The following is an 18,342-nucleotide window of genomic DNA, read 5'->3' on the forward strand; positions in this document are numbered from 1 at the left end:
GGCGAACGCCAGAGATAGAAAAGGCCAGGACATCAAATTCTCCTCCCCACGACCGCGACTTTCTCTCTGCGCCAAAAATCTATGTACATGGCGCAATAAACATGCCAACCCTCACCAAATAAGTGATTTCCTAAAGGTCGCCTGCAATAGCTGACAAACGTTAAAATTGAAACGCGAAGCTTCTCAAAAAAATAGCGCCCCACGTATCGAACTGAAGTGGGTAACGTCTGTGGACACTAGAAATTTGATACCCAGAAATCGTAATTCTCATAATCGCTACCCTCTTGACGCCAAATAAACATGTCACAAGTATCGAATAGGCGATCCTCTAAGAGTCGCCAACATTGTCTAAAAGAAAATAAAATCAATTTACAAAATTGCTCCAAGAAATAGTGCTTTGCGGCATTATGCGGAAGCGCGCCTCCTTGGCGAACATTAGAGGTAATGGGACACTGAAAACCAGGATTCTGGGAGTGCGTGGGGGCACTCAACAAAAAATAGAATACTCGGCCCTTAAAAAAATGTAAGAATTATGACCAAAATTAGTATATAAGCCAGAGCTTCGGAGCAGAGAGCGCATTCTTGTTTTTGTCCTAGCGGTGGCACAGTCCGTGGCAATCTTGCTGTTCGAGTCTGTGACCCCGCACCAATAGTTATACCTAACGTTCGGTCGCAAAGTGTCCTGGGCGATTCATTAGTTAGTGAGTTTTATATCAAGTGCCCGTTTGACGTTGGTTAGCGAAGCCGTCGACTACGCCTGACTCCTCCACGAGCAAACCCGACGATGAGACATTCCACAAAACGGACACCTCCAAGGCCGAAGATCACCATATACGCACTACCAGCATATACAGTACTAGCATACCATCAATAGTAAGTTATTAACAAATTTGTTTTTCTCCCCTCTCCCCCCTCTTTTTTTCTCTTTCTATATATTTTTTTTATATATACTTAGTGCCTAATAATAACAAACGCCGAAACCAAACCCCCCGGGCCGCAAAACGCCTCCGAAGAGAGAGAACTTCGAGAGCGCGTCGTTTCCTTGATCTATCACGAGTTCCTACGAAGAATAGGCCGCAGCCTACCACGAGCTGAGCCGGTTTCTCTTCAACCGTCTCCACCTCCTGTTCCCGAAGAGACCGAGGCCCCTGAGACCCCTCAGGCTCCTCATCCCAATTCCCCAAGCCCTTCAAATTCCTTCTTATTTTCTTACAAAATAACCCCTGACTCTCCCCCTAAATCGGTCTCGACCATCTCATATTCCCCAGTCCTCCCCAAGAACTTAGTCCACATAACTCGCCTCCGTACTCTCCGGCCAATTCGGTCGCCGCCGAAGAGTATTATAATCACTTATTCCGCCTAACCCCTCCACAGCCCGATATTTCTTATTCAAGATCTCTCGAGTTTGCTTGGCGCTCCTCCCCTTTTTTTTATCACCTCCACGGGTGTGTGAAGACTTCTCCGTTCCCCTTTCTTCATCACCTCCACGGGTGTGCGAAGATTTTGCCCAACGCGTCTCCTCCCTTTTTTTCTTACTACCCCCTCGAGAATGCGAGGAGGGGTGTTCAGCAGGACTCGAAGAGGTTTCTGATTTCCCTTTCCCCCCTTCCTCCTCACATGATTTTGAGGAAATTCCCCCGTCGCCTCCTTCTCCTTATGTCCATCCTCACGGGATTGTGAATGTGATCACGAATTTTTCATCTTCCCAACATACAATGCCCCTCTCTACCCCCATGTCTCCCGCATTGGTCCTGATCCTGTAAACCTCAATGAACTAAGGGACGCTGTCGCTCGGGCTCCACAGGGAGCGGCTATCCCATTTTTCTACCCTGGTCATCCGTCCCCTACTTACCCAGATAACAATTTGTGACGGCTCACGTCACCCTCACAGCGTGATATCACGTATGCTTGCAACATCGCAGTCATATTGCCTTATCAATGTGATAGCGGCACGTGTGCGTGCATGGAAGGTGGCATTTTGAAGTCTTGCGTAAGAAGATATATGAGTGATCGAATCGAGATATTTTATATATTCTATTGTTGTGTATGATTGTATATTTATCATGGTGTATTTTTTATGGTGAGAATTTATATCACCCTCACGTGTGATACTCACACGTGCATGCACCAATGCAATCACTTTGCCTGCACAACGTGACGAAGTAATAACAAAAAATGACCAAAATATTAAATCGTCATGCATTTTACAATTTTATATAATGTTCTTATTAATATAACAATATATAAAAAATATATATTTTAGTATCATAGGAAACATTTTATATATGATTTTTTTGTAATTTTTATTGCTAATTAATCAGAAATTATAGAACAAATACAGTTTCTTTTTTACTATAATTTTTAAATAATTTTCAATATGAAATTTATATATAACAGACACAATTTATATATAATATAGTTTTATATTATATACACATAATACATATAACTTTTTATTTAATATATTAAATTATTTATCTATTTATTTATATATTTTAAGTATTTTCAATTTTAATTATGAATTTAAAAATATTACGTATTATGTAATTTACAAAATTGTGCTTCCTTTTTTAACTTTTAAATTTTATCCCATTTTATTGTAAGGCAATATTACAATCCAGTTTTTAAGTTTAAACTTGCGCACACGTTTATTCTGAACGCACCGCAGTGACTGTGAAAAAAAAGTTCCATTCGCCGGTTGGCTGCGTGTACAGTACATACATACACTGATTGTGCTTAGGATTTTGCTCATGCAATCCTATTATAATTCGTTAAGTTAACTATATTGCAGAGTGGAAGGTTGAACGAGTCCGTACCAATTAAGAAAAAGAATAAAGTGATTAGAGGGATAATTAAATCATTTGGAGGTATGTAGATACATGTTTATTATTGTATGTTCGGGTAAATGTTAAGATTACTCCCACCACCTCCGATTTTTAGGTTCATTTGACGCGTTTTCGCACGAAATGAACAAATCTGGCAGAAAAAAGTGTCAGACTTACCCGCGAATCGAGATATCAAGCGTTAAAGTTGACGACTATTTAGGTTAGGATATCTAACCTAACCTAACGTTTGACTACGAAGATATTCGATTCGCCAGTCAGATATTCGGAAGAAACGTATACTTGTAATGGCGATGAAGTTTGTTATATCACGTTAATAATAATAATAATAATGTTTGTTATATACCGTAATAACAATAATAAAAAAATATATATATAATTAGTGTACGTTTTTTAAGATAACCCTATGTATAATTTTAATATTTTTATTTATTATTTTATAATTTAACAATAAAATAAAATTCATATCGCTCGTACGCGTGTGGCACTCACGTGTGTAGACGATATGAATCTCAATTAGTGCACTCATATCAGATTCATGTCGCCCGCATGCGTGCGGCATTCACACGTGCGGGCGACATGAGCCTCAAATGCGGACATATCTGCATGGTGCTGTGCAGGCACACTGTGACGATTATTACGCACACGTGCGCGCACCGTGCACTCACTATGCAGGCATTTTAAGCTTGTTTTCTATTCCTGCACTAGACTGCACTGGAACGTTCCTTCTTGCTTTCGCTAACTTTGAAACATCTATCTATTTCATTTTAAGTGTACACTTATTTAGAGAGTTCAGGAACAGAAAACAAACGGTTTGTTATCTGGGTAGTTCCTGTCACCAGATTCCATTTCATGTTCCCCCCACTTACGATGGAGATAGAGAAACTGTAACTCACATATACATCTGCACTGGCATAATCACCAGGGTTCTCCGCTCCAGAACAAACGCCATCACATAATCATCACATCAATGTACACCCCGCTATACACACATACGTTTACGATTAACACAACAAAAACTTAAATTTGTCAGTAGTTAAACGTAGAGTTAGTTAAAGATAATGTTAGAAATAATACGTTAATTAAAAGCTTGTTTATAAACACCCCGACAATATTCAAAATAAACTTTTTATAAATTTTAATTGTATAAAATGTCTTTCTTCATTAAACAAAATTTTTTTTTTCTTTCTAATTTCAATTGATTTTCTCGACCATAGACCCTACCACCATCTCTAGCTCTTGAAAGATTTCAGCACGTGGTCCGGTCCTGGGGAGAGCGTTTAAATACGTTGCCCCGAAACAGGACCGTAAAACGCGAGTGGCGGGCTGACCATCTGTCATTGGATCCTGATCAACCATTGACACATGACCAGAACGTCAGTGCGTTCTTTTCGTGTCACGCCCCATAATACGCGTGCACGAGCTCAGTGTTGCGTCCTCCCACCCCTTTCCCTAAATCCAGCTTATCGTAAGATAAAAATCACACTCCTAAGGCCGGACGTAACAGTATATTAAAGTTAATCTATACTAAGTCGTCTCTTGTGAAAGTACAATATTGCAGTGTTAATTCAATTGCTTTTATTTTCAGTACTGTGAACAAGAAAGAGAGAGAGAGACAAAACAGAGTAAAATACGTGTGTATTGAGAAACCAGAGCACGTGGCGGTGTCGAGTCGATCAACTGTAAATGGTGTGTACTTTTTGTAATATAATTAATTTAACTTTTAATTAAAGACGTGTTCATACTTAAAATAATAAAGTCAGAGGCAAGTTTTCTAGGCTCTGTTATACGTTTATTAAGATAATTAAAATCTCTGAAAATACTCAAAAAATTTTCTAATTTGTTGAAACGTCAACAAAACCCAAATATCATGGACAGACCAAAAGAGTGGTGTAGGTTTTAAATCCACATCCTTGTCTAAACTAATAATCAGTAACATTTATTCCATTATTCCTACTTTCCTATAACAAAATTTTCTATTTCAAAATTAACTTTCCAGCAACTGACAACATTATTTCATCTCTTTTTAATATTAGAGTTCCGAGACAGAGTAAACAACGTTTTTAGTATTGATTACAGTTAATTTCGGAACATAGCTTTATAATTTTATTTATATATATTTCAGATTCAGTGATGAAACGGTCACCAGCTTCAACCCATGCGAAATTAGAAGCTGCCATGCAAAAATGGCTCTGTCGATTAGATGACAGGATCAGGAGTATAATTAATAATAATAAAATGTTTATTAATCAGTAAAACAAAGTTGTTTTACTGATTAATACACATTTACTGAAAGTCTTCCATGAGAAACTTTGCGAAACATGTTTTCTATCGTGTCTTGTCGTTTCAAAAAGGAATGGAACCGTTGACATTAATTATGATTACGTGACGCAGCACTGGTTTCTAGAATGTCAAGGAAATCCAGTGAGTCTTAATTTGTAACATCTATGCTGTAGGTCGATTTTACGGATATATAACAATTTCTAAACGATTGAATCGTAATTATTCTCTTTGTACGCATATAAATATCAATAATAATGCCTAATAATTAGTAAAAGTCAATATATCCGATTGTTAGTTTATATATGCAAATAAAAGGTTTTATATCATACAAGTAATACTTTAAAAAATTTATCTTATATATTTGTCATATGCTTAACGTATAGATTTTTTGGTATATATTTTTTTAATTCAGAGTACTCTGATTTATATGTTTCAAATCGATCTTTATGTAAAGCAGCAGAAAAATAACAAATTTTACCATAACTTTTTTCACATATTTCTTATAATTCTACATTTATGAATTGAAAGTCTTATACCGCAAAAAGATTTATAAAAATCAACTTTTTTCTACTTTTTCCTGATCTTTCCTCGTTAATCTGTAATTTTAATTTTTTTATTTCTAATATTTAATAATCATTTTTATTCCTCCATTGTACGCAAGACCTTACTCATGGATTATATACAACTTGATATAATATTCTTAACACTCAAAGTAATTAAAATTGTTCTAAAAAAACGCATCTATCTATTATGGAAAGTTTTAGTATTACTAATATATTAAAACTAATATGTCAATTTGTAGAGGAGAAGAAGGTAATATGGCACCCTTATTGAATTTGTTCATAATTAATATTTTCTATTGAAACTTGAAAGATTACATTTGTTAGAGTGTTGTTTGACAGATTCTAGACTCAAAGTAATGAAATATTTATTATTTAAGACGTGATTTATAAAAATGTAATGAACTGCATAATCGGTGCAAGAAAAAAAGTGGTAGTAATTTGGCTATCCATAAAAATAATTTTAAAAAATCAGTTTAATTTAAGAGAAACACAGTATCTTGTTACAAAATTATATATTTTTAATTTTCCATTGTATAGAATTTCCTGATTTAGAATTTTCCTACGTTCAGAAGCTTTAGACATACCATTAAAAATTTCATTAAAAATATTATTTTATCCCTGTTTAACATTAAACAACAAGTATAAAGTGATGTCTTTAATGTTTCTATAAACCGCTCTTTAGAATGACAATCGATTTATCTAAGAAATATTTCGATATAAAAATTTCGCTTAAAAAACCATATTAACAAAATTCCATGTTATTGTTTTAACTTTGTATAACTCGAAATGTATACGGCCAAATAAAAATTTAAGTAACAAAAAAACACTCAAGTGTATGTACCTTCGTGTTATAATACACTCAAGTTTAAGAATAATGAGAAAGTGTATGTAATTAAAGATTAAAAGTGTACCTTGAAAAAGTTTAGAAGTGCTCAAAAGTAAAAATACCTTATAACAATTATCAGTCATTATGTATTGACATATTAGCATTATTAAAAAACGATGGGCTACTAAACAAATAACTTCATAAGAAATTGTTAAAATACGTCACCTAATAACGAAAATAATAGGGGTAGCCATATTGTCGACAGTAGCCATAATACCCTCTTCTTTTCTATGTATAATAATATAACGTATTTCATTTAAGAATTCTTAAAGGTTAAAAATTATAGAAATAATTCTTATTAAATGACCATGCATTTATAATACAATAGAATAGGTCATTATATTTTTCATACTATTTTTTAAATAATGCTGCAATATTGCTGAAATAATATTGCAAAAAAAATATCTTTGCAATGTTTCTACAACATTGCATTGCAACGTGCAACATTGCAACATTGCAGCAATGTTGTTGCAAGCTTTTGTGCTGTACGGGTATTTTATAGTGTTTATATAAGACATCAATTTCAAGAGAAACAATGAATAAATTTCGTAATGTAATAATATATAAATAATTACATTTATATATTTTAATTATTTTAAGCATTTTTATCAAATAATGATGCTACTTCACTCTGATCCACTTTACAATTAGATAACACAAATTTAAAACAAATATTTTTTAAATTATATTAAATCAGACAAAGTGTTTTTATAAAATTTTGGATACTGAAAACACCTCAAGTCAATTGTTCGATTTCTAAAATAATCGAGATTTAATGTGCAAAAAATGACACATTAAAAATTTTTTTTGTAAAAAAAAGATAACTTTCAAAATTTTAATTATAAGTCATGGATGTATTGTTTATGATAAAATGCATTTTTTTATTTTAATGTTTTAAAATTTTGCTATCTTTTGTTAATAAAACTCTACTTTTTTTTAATATCCCAATATCCCGTAATAAACTGACGTTATTTGACGGCAATAAAATGTTGTCAAAGACGTTATTGTGACGTCAAAATAATAATAAATTACATCAGCTTGTTACCTGAGATGACTAAAAAGTAAAATAAAGAAAATGCATTTTATAAAGAATAAACAATATATTCATGATTTTTGATCAGAGTTTTAAAATAATGTTGACCTTTGTTTACAAAAAAAATTTTTAATATCGTAATAAAAGCCATATATTTTATGCATATTAAATCTTAATTATTTCAAATACCTGACATGCTAATGAAATTAGCAATATTGCTTTTAACATCCAACAATCATCTTTGACTCTGAGATTCCATGATAATTCTTGGCTGTATGTAAACTTGATTTATTATAATAAAACATGTATAAATGTTTATTGTTTCGTTTTATTCAATGCTACAATATTCTAGTGAAAAAAATATTACAATTGTATCCAACATTATATTACAATGTAATATATTACAATATATTACAATGTAATATATTTTACGATACAACTGTTTAGTTTGTTAATATACTTGAAAACATTGATGATTTTATTTTAATTGAACTTTGACCTCGATTAACTTTTGAACCAGTAGACTTACCATAAAATCATAAGACCTTTTCTGTAGAGCGTTAAATTCTTTACAAAAATATCTACTTCTCATAATTTTAGGATCATTTGTAAAGGACATATAAAATTTCAAAAAATAAAATAAGTTTTTTACATGTTATTTTCATAAGAAACTTAGGTGGTCATGCGGACTATCTTAGAGTTGATATTAAAAGCTCAAATTTTTAGAGAATTTTTTTTTATTAATTTGAAAGCGTTTAAACTCCTGGGAGCATAAAAATTTAAAAATATCCAACAAATGCGTGCTCCTATGGTAAAACATGGGAACAATCATTAATAATTACCCTGTATATATATATATATATATATATATATATATATATATATATATATATATACAGGGTAATTATTAATGACTGTTACAGCGTTTTACACCTGAGAACATTCATACCGACAGAACTTGTCGGTAATATATTAAGCGTTCGTTAGATGGCAGCTGCTTCGGCACGCACAAACGCGTCCCAAGCTGTGCCGATGTGATATGTATAGGTCCCTGCTGAAAAATTCTTCTCAGATTACTTTTATATAATTTTTCAGAATATCGGTATAATTTTATAGTTTTTTTAAATTTTTTTATAAAAATTAGATTACTTTTCATAAATACTTTGAATGTCTCTGTATCTTTTCTCAATTTTTAAATAAATTTAATTATGAAGTATTCTAAGATTTTTATTATTTTTTGTTCTATAATTTCAGATAAAATGTTATAAAATGTAAAATAATTAAAAGTATCTTATAAAAATTGTAGGATGAGAAATCTCAGAACATTTCAGAATTCACACGTATGAAAAGTTCAAAGAAAAGATATACACTTTCTAAGTAATTCTAATTATTTCAAAAAAATGTTTTAACTTGTATAAAGAGAAAAATTTTTATCAGGGTTTTTGAGAAAAATATGAAAAATTCTCATAATTATAGAATTGTTCTAAAAAGTTATTTAAAATTCTTCAGATTTTTTAATACTTTCTTAAATCTTCTTTCAACAAAAAATGAAAAATACCATAACTTCTCAGAACGATTCCATAATTATGAGAATTTTTCATATTTTTCCCAAAAACATCCTCGATAAAAGTTTTTCATGTAATCTTTATAAAAATTAAAACATTTTTCGAAAATAATTAGAATTACTTGGAAAGTGTACAACTTTTCTTTTTATCCTACAATTTTTATAAAATACTTTTAACTATTTTACATTTTATAACATTTTATCTGAAATTATAAAACAAAAAATAATAAAAATATTAGAAAACTTTATAGTTAACACATTTAAAAATTTAAAGAAAAAGTGTAGACATTCAAAGTATTTATGAAAAGTAATCCAATTCTTATAAAAAAAATTTTTTTTTAATATAAAATTACTCAGATATTCTGAAAAATTATATAAAAGTAATTTGAGAAAAATTTTTCAGCAGAAGCCGATGCGTATCACTTGGCACTGCTCGCAACGCGTGCGCGCGTGCCAGCCAAAGCTGTCATAACAAGCGCTTAATATATTATAAGTTTTGTCGGTATGAATACTCTAAGGGTAAAACACTGTAACATTAATAATCACCTTGTGTGTAGGGGAAAGTAAGTAAATTGCACGCACCTAAGGGAAATTTATCGCAGTGAAGTGATTTTTAAAGTTGAAATCGATACGAGTACAGAAATAGAAACTTTAAACATTTTTTTATCATTATGTATTGTCATATTGAACAATTTTTCATTTGATAATGCTATATTCAGTAAAAAGAGGCAAATGGATAAACGAAAAAATTTCTCGGGCCTTGGGTAAGTGTACGTGCGGTTGGATAAATGGACGCGGAGGAAAAATGAGGTTATAGCCCATTCTTTTAACTACACTACACTGCACTACACTTTACTAGTGGCACTGTAGTTGATCTCACATGGTCTCACACTCTTCAAGATGGATGCGTAAAATTGTCGACGGCGGACTTGATTTGATAAAAAAACACTTACTTGATGACTATTTAAGTAAATTTAATAAACAATAGCTCAAAGAACGCAGGAAAAAACGTACTTTTGTTAGGTAAAACAAGATTAAATGAATAAAGTAAAAATACGGACTTATTGCCTTATTTTCTGAACGCCGAAATCGCAACAAAAATCATGATTTTACTTTTTCTTCTTTTTTCAATTAACTACATTTTTAAATGATATGATGTGTGGTTATATATTAAAAAAATACCTTCAGCCTACAAATATCGTCGTGATATAATCTGTATTCATCGGGAAGATGCCAAACCACGAAGCGTACAATTACCCAGTGCGTACAATAACCCTACTTTCCCCTATGTACAGGGTGATTATTAATGACTGCTACAGCGTTTTTCCCTAAGAGGATAACATACTGACAGAACACTGTAATATACTCAGCCCTCGTTAGATGACAGCTGCGTCGAGCAGTGCCGACTGATACGTACGTATAAACCCCTGCTAAAAAATTTTTCTCAGATTACTTTTATATAATTTTTTAAAATGTCTGTATAATTTCATAGTTTTTTTAGACTTTTTCATAAAAATTGGAATACTTTTTATAAATACTTAGAATGTCTATATCCTTTCTCAAAATTTTTAAATGTGTTAAGTATGAAGTATCTCAAGATTTCTATTATTTTTTGTTGTATAATTTCAGATAAAATATTATAAAATTTAAAATAGTTAAAAGTACTTTATAAAAATCACACGTATGAAAAGTTCAAAGAGAAAATGTACACTTTCCAAGTAATTCTGATTATTTTCGAAAAATGTTTCAATTCATACAAAGATTACGAGAAAAACTTTTATTAGGGATGTTTTAGAGAAAAATATGAAAAATTCTCATAATTATGGAATTGCTCTAAAAAGTTATGGTATTTTTTTATTTCTTGTTAGAAAAAGATTTAAGAAAATGTTAGAAAATTTGAAGAATTTCATATAACTTTACATGCAAATATTTTGAGAAATTATGTGATTTAATTCTTTTGTTATGTCTTTTTTGGAAAAGTGTGTCAAAATATTAGACAATCTTAACATTTTTTTATATTTTCTTATGGGATTGTTTCTGTTGATTTTCTGATCTTATCGTGATATTATGAAACTTTATATTTTATGTTTTAGTGAAAAATATGAGAAAATTTAAAAAAATTTTTACACAAGTTTACACAATTACTTATAAATTATTGCCATGACACATTATGAAAACATTTATAGAAAATTATAATAAAAGTTTCTCAAGGAAAAGCTGTGCATACTCCGTTATATTTTGCATTTATTACTTACAATTAAATTATTACTTTTATTTATTAATCTGATTAATAAATAAACGTTGTACGTAATAATGTAAATTAAAATACTAAATACATTTTATATCTACATAATATAAAAATAATGTATAAAAATGATGATAATCAGATTTTCTTAAATCTTTTTCCAACAAAAAACAAAAAATACCATAACTTTTCAGAGCGATTCCATAATTATGAGAATTTTTCATATTTTTCTCGAAAACATCTCTAATAAAAGTTTTTCTTGTAATCTTTGTACGAATTGGAACATTTTTTGGAAATAATCAGAATTACTTGGAAAGTATACATCTTTTGTTTAAACTTTTTATACGTGTAAATTTTGAAATGTTTTGAGATTTCTTATCCTGTAATTTTTATAAAATATTTTTAATTATTTTAAATTTTATAATATTTTATCTGAAATTATACAACAAAAAATAATAGAAATCTTAGGATACTTCATAGTTAACACATTTAAAAATTTTGAAAAAGGATATAGACATTTTAAGTATTTATAAAAAGTATTCCAATTCTTATGAAAAAGTTTGAAAAAACTATAAAATTATACAGACATTTTGAAAAATTATATAAAAGTAATCTGAGAAAAATTTTTTAGTAGGGGCCTATACGTACAGTGCGTTGCATTGATGCCTGGGATACCGATTTTAGGGACCACGTTTCTTTCTTGATTATTTTTATGTTCATGACTGAATGCTGCGGTGATCGTTGACGGCAGCATTTGGACATGAATGTAAAAATAACTAAGAAAGAAACGTGGTCCTTAAAATCGGTACCCCAGGCATCAATGCAACGCACTGTACAGGGTGTTGCGTTCACATACATGTCGGTCTAACTGGTTGCCTATTCATACAGGCGCGCATGATGATACACAACTGCGTATGCTTTGTCACGTCGGCAATATCTTACCGACATGCCGAAGCGTACGCAGTTGTGTACCACCATGCGCGCCTGTACGAATAGGCAACCAGTTAGACCGACATGTATGTGAACGCAACACCCTGTACGTATCACTCGGCACTGCTCGGCGCAGCTGTCATCTACGAGCGTTGAGTATATTACAGTGTTCTGTCGATATGTTAGCCTCTTAGGGTAAAACGCTGTAACAATCATTAATAATCACCCTCTATATATATATATATATATATGTGTGTGTGTGTGTGTGTGTGTGTGTGTGTGTGTGTGTGTGTGTGTGTGTGTGTATATATATATATAATGTATAATCAATTACTGAATGCGTATAAATATGTGTACAAATAATATTTAAAATATTAGACAAATATTATAATCCTGTTATATTTTGTATATTTTTTCCACTAGATTTTTTAAATTATACATTTATAAAACAAATTTATATACGTTATGTAAGGCTCATATTGCTCACACACATGAGGGGCGCATTTCTCTCGCACGCGTGCGGTCTCACGCGAGCGATATCGCCGTCAATTCAGGACGCATCTGTCGGATCCAATAACATCACCACATACGGATAATCCGCACGCGTGTGTGCACCATGCTATCATTGTGCAAGCATATTGTTGTCTGGGCATATCTATGTGTAAGTTTTGAAACCAGTATGGCGGAGAACGTTCCCTCTGCATGCCTGAGAGAACATCCCCTCTTACCTGAAGTAGGACTTTATGCTCCGTCCCTCTATTCCTAAGTCCATGGTTGTTATTTCCTGTTCCTTTGCCTGGGCTTTTCATTGTGCATTCAGCTTTACTCCCACCACGGTATATACTGTACTCGAACGCTGACCAATGGGTGGGGGAAGACGACTCGTACATGTTCGTGCAAGCGCACGAATTTGCCGTTACATATACTTTCGTTATTAAATATAACACTTTTATAAAATATTCTGCATTTTTCATATTATAAAATATATTGTACGATACTATGTATCATCGATACAAATTGAGTAAAGTCTTATCCTGCAAATAACTATGAAATGCTACGCATTTTCTTGTTTTAGCGTCATTTTCTGTGTTTCCATCACATGTAATTTTAACTAGCAGCATTGGATTACTTGCCTCAAAAATTATGAGAAATAATCTTTGTTTTAATTCTCAATACAGTAAAAACAACATTCAATATTAAGAAACAATACATAGACAATTCCTTTAGAACTTAAATTATTGTAAAATAAGCTTGGAATAATCAAGATTGCAGATACTAATCCGATAATTTAAGTACGATCTTTCTTTCTCTTATTTAACTTATTATTTGAATCATTTTATATTTTTATATCACAAATTAACATTTTTACACTAAACGTTTTTATGTATTACTATCATTGTTTATAAAGTTATTAATGTGCGTGTTATAATATTAAGATTAAAATATACACGCAGTCATATTTTCACTACATGATTTATCACAGTTAGAAAAATAAGTGTATAATTCTTACTTACAAAGTATTACAGAACACGCGCTCGATGATACCACACTGTACCACATCTTTGAGTAAAGTGCCACACAATTTCCTACTACCTATGCCGAAACTATGACTATGCATTTGCCTTCATTAAAACCTAAGGCAAACTGCAGGCAATAAAGGGCCTTGCACATGAAATGCATGACATAACATAAGCACAGCATAAGACCGATGGACCAATGAGCATCCGGCATAAAGTCGCCATATTGATTTACATAAGATTTCCATTGGTCCAGAAGCCTTAAGGGCCTCGCACATGAAAGGCATAACATAATATAAGCACAACATAAAACCGATAGACCAATAAGCATTTAGCATAAAGTTGCCATATTGATTTATATAAGATTTTCATTGGTCCAGAAGCCTTACGCTACACTTATGCTCTGTTATGCATTTCATGTGCCAGGCCCTTTATGCTACGTTTATGCTCTGTTATGCATTTCATGTGTGAGGCCCTTAAGCGTCAAGCAGCAAACTTCGTTGATTGGTTGCTGCCGGTTAAGGGCCTTGCACATGAAATGCATAACATAACATAAGCACAACATAAGACCGATGGACCAATAAAAATGTTATGTAAATCAATACGGCAATTTTATGCTGGACGCTCATTGGCTCATCGGTCTTATGTTGTACTTATGTTACGTTATGCATTTCATGTGCAAGGACCTTTACTTTAATCATAAACTGCGAGTATGTAGAAAGTAGTGACTTCTCAGTTTAGAAAATTTTCCCATGGACAGAATCAAACACGTTGGGTGTACAGTCGTAAGCTAAAAGGTTTTAACATTTTTTTCAATGGTTTTTGGAATGTAGAGTTGCTCATTGAACAGCGAACATAATTGGTTCTTACCTGTGGATCTAACCAATTACGTACGCCGATCAATGAGCAAGTTTACATTCCAAAAATCATTGAAAAAAATGTGTTGCAACTTTTTAGCTCACGACTGTATGTACATTCGTATTCATTATAGTTGCGACACTTTTTCTTAGATGCATTTCTGAACGCGCAACTATAACGAGAGCTGAGAACGTGATTGGTTCTTACTTGTGGATCAAACCAATTACGTTTGCCGGTCTATGAGCTAGGTAACATTCCAAAAACTATCAAAAAAAAGTGTCGCAACTATAATGCAGGTGACTTGTACAGTCACCTGCATTATAGTTGCGACACTTTTTCTTTGATAGTTTTTAGAATGTAACCTTGCTCATAGAACGGCAAACGTAATTGGTTAGATCCACAAGTAAGAACCAATCACATTTTCAGCTCTTGTTATAGTTGCGCGTTCAGAAACGCATTGAAACAAAAGTGTCGCAACTATGGCTGTGTTCCGATATTAACTGCCAGTACTGAAAATGTATAGTATATGTGACGTGAACTATAAATTTTCAGTACTGCCAGTAAAAACGGAACACAGCCTATAATGAACACGACTGTACACGTGTTCATTATAGTTGCGACACTTTTTCTTATATGCGTTTCTGAACGCGCAACTATAACGAGAGCTGAGAACATGATTGATTCTTACTTGTAGATCCAATCAATTACGTTCGCCGCTCGATGAGCAAGGCTACATTCCAAAAACCATCAAAGAAAAAGTGTTGCAACCTTTTAACTCACGACTATACATACATATATACACTCAGTGCGCACTAGTTTTCCCAGTAAAAAACGCTATAACTTCTCCGCTGATCTCTACAAGCTAAAGGCTATAACACACACTTTCCATAACCGTAACTATTGGCTGTATTCTGTAACTCTTAAGCCCGGTTTTTCATTATCTGGTAAACTTGTAGTTAAATTTAACCTCATGTTTCAACCAATGAGCTTTACCTATGGCATCATCATGAGTGAAGCTCATTGGATAAAACATTAGGTTAAGTTTAACTACAAGTTAACCGGATAATAAAAAACCGGGCTTTAACGACAGCTAGGGATACCGTTACGTGTCGTTGTGCAGCTTTTCTACCATATATAATATCTGCGCAACAACGTTTTAAGGCTATAACACATACCTTCCATAACCGTAACCATAAGACGTACCGTAACCATAAGACGTACCGTAAGAATTAGCTAATCACAATCAAGAATTAAGAAATAAGAATTTGAATTCTCGACTGTGATTGGCTAATTCTTACAGTACGTCTTATGGTTACGGTTATGGAAGATGTGTGCTATAGCCTTTAAGGTGATGCTAAAGTCGTCCTTTTTTACCGTTAATTTTTGGTATCGTTAAGGGTATGCTAAAGTCGTCCTTTTTTACCGACCGAACGTGAATTTTTGGGCATGCCGTTCTTCTAATTGCATTTATAGATTTAAAAATCCTTTTCCACAATTAAAGTATAGACATTAATGTATAATGGACGCTATATAAGAATAAGGAAAACAAAAAAAATTGAAAATAATTTTCCACCTAAAATTTGACTAATCAAAACAAAGAAATTTTAACTCCTTTTATTTTGATTGGCTAAAGCTCAATCTTTAATCTTCAATTTTTAATTTTCAAGGCGTAGTCTGATACGGGCTTTAGAGAATAGGCCTACAGCGTAGTTAGTTATAGTGTCACCAACTTTATTATTAGAAGAAATATTTTCGATAAAACTTTCGGAATACACTCATACGTACACCCATGGAATTTGATTTTGTCTATGGGGAAATTTTCTAAACTGAGAAGTCACCACTTTCTACATACTCGTAGTTTATGATTAATGTAACAATTAGAGCTTATTGGTCGTTGCATTAATCATAAACTGTAAGTATGTAGAAAGATAGCGACTTCTTAGTTTGAAAAATTTCCCCATGGACAGAATCAAATTCCATGGGTGTACAGTCGTGTTCATTATAGTTGCGACACTTTTTCTTAGATGCGTCTCTGAACACGCAACTGTAACACGAGCTGAGAACATGATTGGTTCTTACTTGTGGATCCAACCAATTACGTTCGCCGCTCGATGAGCAAGGCTACATTCCAAAAACCATCGAAAAAAAAGTGTCGCAACTATAATGAACACGACTGTACATACTGCCGTTTGTTTTCTGTTCCTGAACTCCCTGAATTAGTGTATATACCGTTTGTTTTCTGTTCCTGAACTCTCTAAATAAGTGTACACTTAAAATGAAATAGATAGATGTTTCAAAGTTAGCAAAAGCAAGAAGGAACGTTCCAGTGGGGGTGCGCACGATTGGACACCGCACGATTGGACACCACCACTCACAGCGGCCGATACCTAGAGTTTTTCCGTTGGTTTGGTTAGATAAGTCAAGATGATTGGTTGATGTCCAATCGTACTGTGTCCAAAAGAGTGTCACCCGTTCCAGTGCAGTCTAGTGCAGGAACAGAAAACAAGCCTATACAGTTGTGAGCTAAAAAGTTGCAAAACATTTTCTTCGATAGTTTTTGGAATATAAACTTGCTTATCGATCGACGAACGGAATTGGTTGAATCCACAAGTAAGAACCAATTATGTTCGCCGTTCAATGAGCAAGTCTACATTCCAAAAACCATTGAAGAAAATATGTTGCAACCTTTTAGCTCACGATTGTACACCCATGGAATTTGATTTTGTCCATGGGGAAATTTTCTAAATTGAGAAGTCACCACTTTCTACATACTTGCAGTTTATGATAATGTAACGACTAGATTTTATTGGTCGTTACGTTAATCATAAACTGTAAGTATAAAGAAAGATAGCGACTTCTTAGTTTGGAAAATTTCCCTATGGACAGAATCAAATTCCATGGGTGTACACCACGGGAGTGCAGGCAGTATCTAAAAGCAGGAAACAACCGGGCCAGACAGGATCGGGGATGAATGTATGCGCGCGCATGTATAGCGAGTGGGACGTAATCACGTGATTAACCTAAGAAGAAGAGAACCAAGAGAACGACTGTGACTATGTGGCAACGGTAAAAAGGGTCAGAATGGCAAGTTGCAACTATTGAAAGTTGGAAAGTGATTAAAGTGATCAGGCACAAATTCTGTTTTGACATACGCTACATAATTGGTTTATGTTCTTGCCTATTATGTTAAGTGAGAATTTATTAAAACGTTTGGAAGATCTTATAATTGTAAGTTTAGTTATAAATAAAAATTAAGTAATGTATATTTGTCATTATTTTGTGAAATAAAAATATATTTCTATGTAACATTAATTAATTTACTCTTTTTTTGTACACCCAAGGACTTTGATTCTGTCCATGGGGAAATTTTCCAAACTAAGAAGTCGCTATCTTTCTACATATTTACAGTTTATGATTAACGTAACGACCAATAAGCTTTAGTTGTTTCATTAATCATGAACTGCAAATATGTAGAAAGTGGTGACTTCTCAGTTTGAAAAATTTCCCCATGGACAGAATCAAAGTCCTTGGGTGTACCTCTTATTTAATTGCACCTAATGTCTGTTATATATATTATATATTTAAAAACATTTATCAATAAAAATTCTAAGTGTGGGCCG

General features: G+C 32.7%; 1 long non-coding RNA gene across 2 annotated transcripts; it reads left to right on the top strand.

Moving 5' to 3' along the window:
• Nucleotides 1-2,505: 2,505 nt before the first annotated feature.
• On the top strand, nt 2,506-5,452 carry LOC105197364. Of its 2 annotated transcripts, none has more exons than XR_850810.3 (3): nt 2,506-4,359; nt 4,432-4,532; nt 4,969-5,452. It is a non-coding gene; the product is annotated as an uncharacterized LOC105197364 (long non-coding RNA). The 2 variants fall into 2 exon arrangements; XR_005576573.1 differs by having other exon boundaries at nt 2,506-2,867.
• The last annotated feature ends 12,890 nt before the right edge of the window (nt 5,453-18,342 follow it).

Source organism: Solenopsis invicta, chromosome 16, assembly GCF_016802725.1.
Source record: "Solenopsis invicta isolate M01_SB chromosome 16, UNIL_Sinv_3.0, whole genome shotgun sequence".
Lineage (NCBI taxonomy): Eukaryota > Metazoa > Arthropoda > Insecta > Hymenoptera > Formicidae > Solenopsis > Solenopsis invicta.